Source organism: Meleagris gallopavo, chromosome 2, assembly GCF_000146605.3.
Source record: "Meleagris gallopavo isolate NT-WF06-2002-E0010 breed Aviagen turkey brand Nicholas breeding stock chromosome 2, Turkey_5.1, whole genome shotgun sequence".
Lineage (NCBI taxonomy): Eukaryota > Metazoa > Chordata > Aves > Galliformes > Phasianidae > Meleagris > Meleagris gallopavo.
Window position 1 is genome coordinate 34,215,902 of NC_015012.2, and position 7,192 is coordinate 34,223,093.

Below are 7,192 nucleotides of genomic sequence, written 5' to 3' on the forward strand. Positions count from 1 at the left end.
TAGAGATACTTTTCTGAAAAGGCGGTGTTTCATGCTGAAACCGAAAGACAGGCAGCTATGCACATCTCCCCCTCAGTTTCTCCCTATTACTCCTGGGGAACAACAGAGAACTTTGTTCTCCAGGCCTGTCAACAAAGATAAACTCAGCTGATGTCCTCTCTCTTATGCTTACAAAATAGACTAATGCGTAAGGCAATCTATATTCACAACAGAGGCAATTCTTTCGCTTTTTTACCCAATAAATACTCTTGCAGGTTACAGAGCCAAAGAGGGGCCGCACAAACACTGCCATAGCTAGGACTTGGCAAGCTTGAGTGGGACTGGTGATATACGGGAGCACTTATTCAATGTGGTGAAGCCTAGTTTTCGTCTGAGGTGTATGTAGTATCCATTACATTAAATGGCCTGCCAGGGAGAGCTAAGCATGAAGCAAAGTTGCTACTTCCAAGTCAGCTGTATGCAATGGGAATTGCTTCTACAATTATTTACAGTCAGATCCCATCTCCCTGTGGATCTTGATGAAAATGTGCTTCATAGTGTGTCACACAGATGCCTTGCTCAGAAACTGTTTTGCTTTTTCTGACAAAATAAGTTAAATTCTCTGATAATTCCCTGCTGCACCTTAATCTTTTTCAAAGTAGAACTCCCTTTTCCCCTTTCCCCTCAAATTTCTCTTTTCTGGGAAGAAGGACTACAATCACAAAGTTTTACTCTCTGTGAAGGCAGAGAAGGAACAGACGTGGACGGATGTCAGAGAGTGAACACAGAACAGAGCTTTTCCAAAACTTCTGTTACTGGTCACTTCATCAACTACATCGAAAACTTGTACTCTTCAACCCCATCAATTATTTCCTCTCTGTCCTGAGATGATTAGTAAAGATATTGGGTGTGCAATAGCCTATTGTGCTCAGAGAGGAGTAAACAACTGCTTTCACTCTCTTATGAATCTATGAAGCAAACAGAGCCTCTTATTTAGGGGCTTTGAAAAAACAAACAAACAAATAAATGAACAAACAAACAACCACAAAAACAACCGAAGTTTAAATGCAGTGTAAGAGAAACCAATCATGACGGGAGAATCCAGACAACATCCTACTTAAACTTAATACCAGAATGCTCCAATGACTAAGAGGGGATAAATGCAAACATATCTCAAATCTTTCCCAGTGTAAGAATCTAATGTGGCATCAGTAACTCAGATAAGGATATTATCATTCAAGTTTGCAGACTGTAGCATGCATTATATGATCAGCTTTGCAAAGGGCAGCTTAAAACAACAACTCTGCTTTTTCCTCTAAGACCTTCCTTCCTAGAATAGTGTTCAACTCTACCTTCTCAAGCACCATGAGCATCTCAACAGAGATACTACCAAAATAAAGAGACACAACAAAAGCACAAGCCCATTACACTGCCCTTTCCTCTGTGCTAGCATTACTTATATATTTGTTGCTTTCCCTGAATTTTCAGCATTTAAGTTGCCTCTTGGCCAGGTCTGAGTCCACTTTTAGCATCCGCTTGGTTGTTTAAAAGAGATATAGATGGCAGAATCTTTACGGTCATTCTGCTCACTATCTTAATCAACAAGATGAGTCCAGGACAATACTGAACAAAAGGAATCTGCCGGGGCAAGAATACACCATCATTAAGAAATTTGAAGAAGGACTTGGAGAAACCATTTCACGAAAATAAAGAAAGAAAAAAAAACCAGAAAAAAAAAGATTTCTCTTTACGGTAATTCTTTCAGATTATTCCGCACTTCCTGTTCAGTCAATAAATCTGTGCAAGGAAAAACACATGTGCTTAGCACAACCATTTTTGCCAGCAGGCACAAAACCAGCTTGGCACTTGCTGAATAGATCACCAACTGCAGCAACAGCACTTTACTACATGGTAGTGTACATAGTGCCAGCTGAGAAGAGAGACTGAGGGAAAAACGAGAAGCAATGCTGACTGTAACAACCTTGACAGTCAGGTAGGGCCAGTTCTATAATTTATGAGATAGGCATAAGACCACTCCACACAATCCTCCTACTGTGTAGAGCTTCCTGACCTGTTCATTGATTCTCAGGCCATCTGTTTTTCCCTTTTTGTTGGAAGCTGAAAATGGCCCTTTGAAGAGCAAAGCTTGGAGTCACAAGTAGTTGTTTGCTTTGTTTCTCATGCATCTAGACTTGTGTAGCAAAACAAATGTCTGAGATCTATCTTAGAACTCTTTTTCTGGTAAAGCAGCAATGAGAGCAGACATTTCAGCTGAGATCAGCATCATCTTGTCATTTGACAACTGCTGTCTTGGTCAGAGTCCAGTTAAACAACTGTCACCACACAGTACCCAGCAAACAGAGCAGCATATACATAGGTGTGCATACCTCAGCCTGGTGTCTACACAAGCAAGTTTACAAGTTCTAGAGGAGTTTGTGACCCCATCACAACTAAAGGATCTCAATACATTCTCAATTCCTTAGTCTTCTCCTTTTTCAAAATGGACAATTCCAACTTTATTTTTATAATGTTAATTTAAGGATTGCACAAGCAAGAAAAGACCTACAAAATGTCAATTTTTCTCCAAAAGGCTAGGGCAGGCATAGTGAATATTTACTAGACTGGAAAACTCATCACAAGAGAGGTTTATCTAGCACAGCTAGGCTTAGCTCTTCTTGTCATTAGCTCCTATATAGGACAATGTCCCAGATTTTAACTGCAACAAGGGGAAAATAGGGCTTTTAAAAATTCATTCAAACAGACCAATATGTTTCATTATACCCTTTGTAGTCCAGATGGCAAGATGAGGATATATCCTCTGGGCCTGCTTCAGGGAGCTAACGCAAATGCTTTTCTCACTGCAGATCTCAGATGATGTTGGTGTCATCATTTCACTTGGGGATTTGGGTCAAAAGGCTTTACACTTAAATCTGTTTTTTATATAGTACAAATGCACCAGACTAGACCCTGACGGATAAGCAGTGGGGAGATTGGTACGCAGCACAGAGCCCTCGCAGGCACTTCCAGGTCGCTGACTTACACTGGCCCATTTACAGACTGAATCTTTCTAATCCAATTAAAATCTCATCTGAGCTGTCAATACAAATGTAGCCTGTTTTATTTTAGTGTCTCATAGAACGTGCATTAATCTGGGCTTGTAGGCAAACCATCCCCGCTGGGCAAATTCTGTATTCTGCCAGACCAATTTCTTTTTTGGGTTCTACCACTCCTAAAGCCTTTACTAATCTAACATTACCTGCCAACACAGGAACTCCTCCTATGGGCATGTATCATCATCCTATCTGAGTGCTTTAAAAAATATGGTATATACGATCAAGCTTCTGAAAAGCAGCTCTTTTCTCTCTCAGCTTACTTCTGATGTAACGATGAGTAGAGAACTATCATTAAATACAAGAATAAGAATTTGATCCATTTTTATTTCAATGGCTTCATTTGTTTGAAATACATATGCCAGCTACAGGCTGTCAGCACATTTACTAAGTTATAGCATACACTAATAACTCAAAAACTTCTAGGGCCAAAATTTTTTTGCAGATCGTCATGTAGACTTGTCATTAAGTGTTGCACCAAAAAGATTATAAATCTTGCTGTTTAATAGACTTCCATAGGACAGCTGCAAGCTATTTTGCCACAAGGACATTGAAAAGAGCTACTCACCAAGCATAAAGCAAAAACCCGAAAGCACCCTAAATATCACCACAAACTCTCAAACTCCTCGTAGAGCTTGATACCCTTCTCAGTAAGCAAAAGCCCAGAAGCATAATCAAACAAGTCTCTTTGTAGGACCCAAAAGTGAACAAGTTTAGGTTGTATGAAGCCAAGTTCAGAAGCAAAGCACTTCTGTTGCTAACATCTTCAGGAAAGTTGGATTGAATATTTCAGTGAATCTTGATACTGGATAGAGGTGAACTTTCATTCAATAATTAAAACTTTTTATTTGAAAACCAATTCTTAAGCAGCATCTGGAAATAAGTAGACAGCAGAGCAGATAACACTCTTACTCCTGAGAGAGATCTGTCACCAAGCAGAATGCTCCACAGTCAATCAGCTGTACCTTCTAAAAGGAATTCAAATAGTCTCTCACAAAATACAAACTGACTTAAATATAGACTGTGATTTTGTGAACAACTTCCAAAAGAGGAAACTCCCTATCTATGAGTTAGAAGCAGACTCTTCCTTCTACTGCACGCCTTATTCCTCCTGAAACAGCTGCAAGTTTTGCTGTCTCCTTCCCACACACCTGCCACAGAACACTGCAAATGAAAAAGAAATCCATAAGTTCTAGAGAAAACAGAAAGAATTAACAGAAAAGAAATCCATACCTATTTAAAATGTACAAAGAGAGTAACTTTGGCCAAGGATATCCTTAAGCTGAAAATTATTAGAGTGGCAGAGTATTCTGGAAAGGGCCATTCTACAGCTGCAGCTTATATTCTTTCCTAGGATGTGCTTTTGACCACTGTTTGAAATAGGATCCCATATTAGGTAGTCAGACCATTGTTCTGAAAATATTCCTGCCCATATTTTACTTACTATAGTTACCCATACATTCACCTCCAACTGCATACCCAAATTACATAGCCATTTTCATTGATACAGCACTGTGAAGGCATGCTAAAACAAGCAAAAACCTTTTAATATTGTTTTTTCCTCCCATTCTTATTAAGTTCTTTTACTCCTTTCAACAGAAGAGTTCATCCACCCTCTAAAATAAATCAATTTGCCAGCAGAAACTTACCACAAGTTCAGAAAACCTGGCATTGAGCTCCTCTGTTGGTGGTATTGGGACAGTAAACTCGAGGAATTGGAGAGGGTTGTTGTCCTTGAGATTGATTTCAGGGAGGTCACTACCCCCAAAGCAACAAAGAAATCCCAGCGCATGACGATTCCTCTTCCTGGGGGCCATGATCATCATGTATGATGCTATCTTCTGATCATGTTCTGCAGGCAGAAGGAAACAAGGGGAAAAAAAGATAAGCAAGACTCCATTGGATACATACAGCCTTCTACAGTTACGGTGGCCATCACTGAATGAGAATGAGAAAGATTTGAGATACGAAGAGCAAAATATGCATTCCAACCAGACAAGGTAGCCAAGCTTTAACATTCTTAAATGGCAACACAGAATCAACTTCTCCTAAATTTTGTGAAAAGGTTTTACAAACTCAGTGTGTGACTTTCTAGCAGTTACCTTTATTAGTAATGATCAGCAGCCAATACTGAATGCCCACTTTGGCCTTTTGCTCACTACTACAGCAGAGGAACCAAAGTACATACTGGAGTATTTACCCAGAAGAAATAGAAGATCCCTCCAAAGATATATCATTTGATGAAGGGAAAAAAAAAAGACCAAATGCAACAATAACACAACAAGAAAAAAATTGCTTTTTTTTTCACCACTCTGGAGGCAGACTGCCAAACATTCACTTATGCCTTTATGGCCAGGACTACTGCAGTAGGACCATTCAGTTTATCACATTTTCAAGCACATGTAACTAGCTTGGGCTGCTTTATGTATCCAGTGGAGAAACTGTACAGTGCTAGTAAATCTGAAAGCATGCACATTTGAGCTGCCAGATCCAATTTTGACAGGACCCAGGCTTGAGGGGCTTTGGTATCAGGAGCGTAAAGGGAAGCAAAAGGAGGCTTGAAGGAGGAGTTGGAAAGTGACGGATTTCACCACACAACACCGTTTGTGAGCAGCCCATCCAAACAGGAAGCCTCCTGCCAGTAGTTTGAAAGGAGGGATCTGTGCAGTACGTAGAGAGCTGCATATTTTGCCCTTTTAAGGGACTTGTTGTTTGACAGCTCTGGGGCTTATTTGTGTTGTATTTTTAAGGACTTCGCTTTTGCACTTAATCTGCAGAATAAGCTATATCCTTAGAGAGTAAATAATTAAAGGCCTTTGCAAAGTCCAGCTCCCTGGGCACTAAGCAGGGAAATGAGGAAGGTGGCAGGTGAACCAAACCACAGGATGCTGAATGCTTTAGCAGCAGCAACACAGCTGTGCTTTGTCATCAGAGCAGTTGCTGCCCTAACCTGCCCCACAATGCTCCGGCCTGTTTGCTTGCCAGAACAAGGCTGCTTTGAGCTCTCACAGAGACTAAGTGGCTGTGCTAGGAAAAACACCTTTAGGTCAGCAGTAGCATAGTAGGACTTAACATACTGCATTCAGCCAGAAGTTCTCCAAGGAAAATGTGAAGAAATCTGAGCATGCTTGCTTAAGAAAACAAAACAAAACAAAACAAAAACAAAAAAAAAAACAACAAGCAAACAAAAAATAATCCCAAATCACTCAAAGCTTCATACTTGTGGCCTTATGGACTGGGCACGACACACATGCTCTACTCTGTGCTGAAACTAACTCATTTAGTGCCTTCTTTTACATATTATCATGCAGCTGAAATCTGCATTAGATGGTATCAGGCACTATTCTCCGGCCTGCACTTTGCTCTCCATGCCAGCTTTGAAATGGGTAGTAAGTCTCACCAGAACTCAACAGGGCAGCATCATTCATACCAGCTTCAAAAGCACATCCATTAAATCACTGGATTCTCACTAGGAGACGCCAAATGCCAGATAACTCTGGAGCCTCATACTGATATTGACAGACTGAGAAAAAGCAAAGTGTCCCCTGTTCTAGAACAATATTGTATACATCCTCCATTTCCTCTCAAAGAAACAGATTTAAGAGAACTGGGTTCTTAAAAGATTTCATAAAAGAAACTCAGAAGTTGACCTTCTCTACTGTACTCCAACATGGCATTTGCCAGGTCCATTTCTAAGAGGCATGCAGGAAATTCATGCTGACACAGGGGTAACATGGTCCATCTGTACAACATACAATTCTGTATAGGTTAGGTATCTAGAAGAATTTGAAACACAAAGAATTGAGAACAGCAAGAAAGGAATCTAGCATAGCCCCTTTAGAATTGAATCACTTAAGAAATGAATGACTGAATGTATATTTCTAGATGGGAGACTGTCTTCCTCAAGATTAACCCCACCAAACAGAAAATGCTGAAAAACATTTGCTTAAGTAACTGGTTATGCTATTTAACTTAAGAAATAATTATGTTATTTACTGTTCATGCTATTTAAGAACTAACTACATCTTCTTGATTTTTATTTGTGGACATAGTTTTGAAGAAAATTAAAATTTTTGAATAGCATCCAAACAATTCTTTTTCTT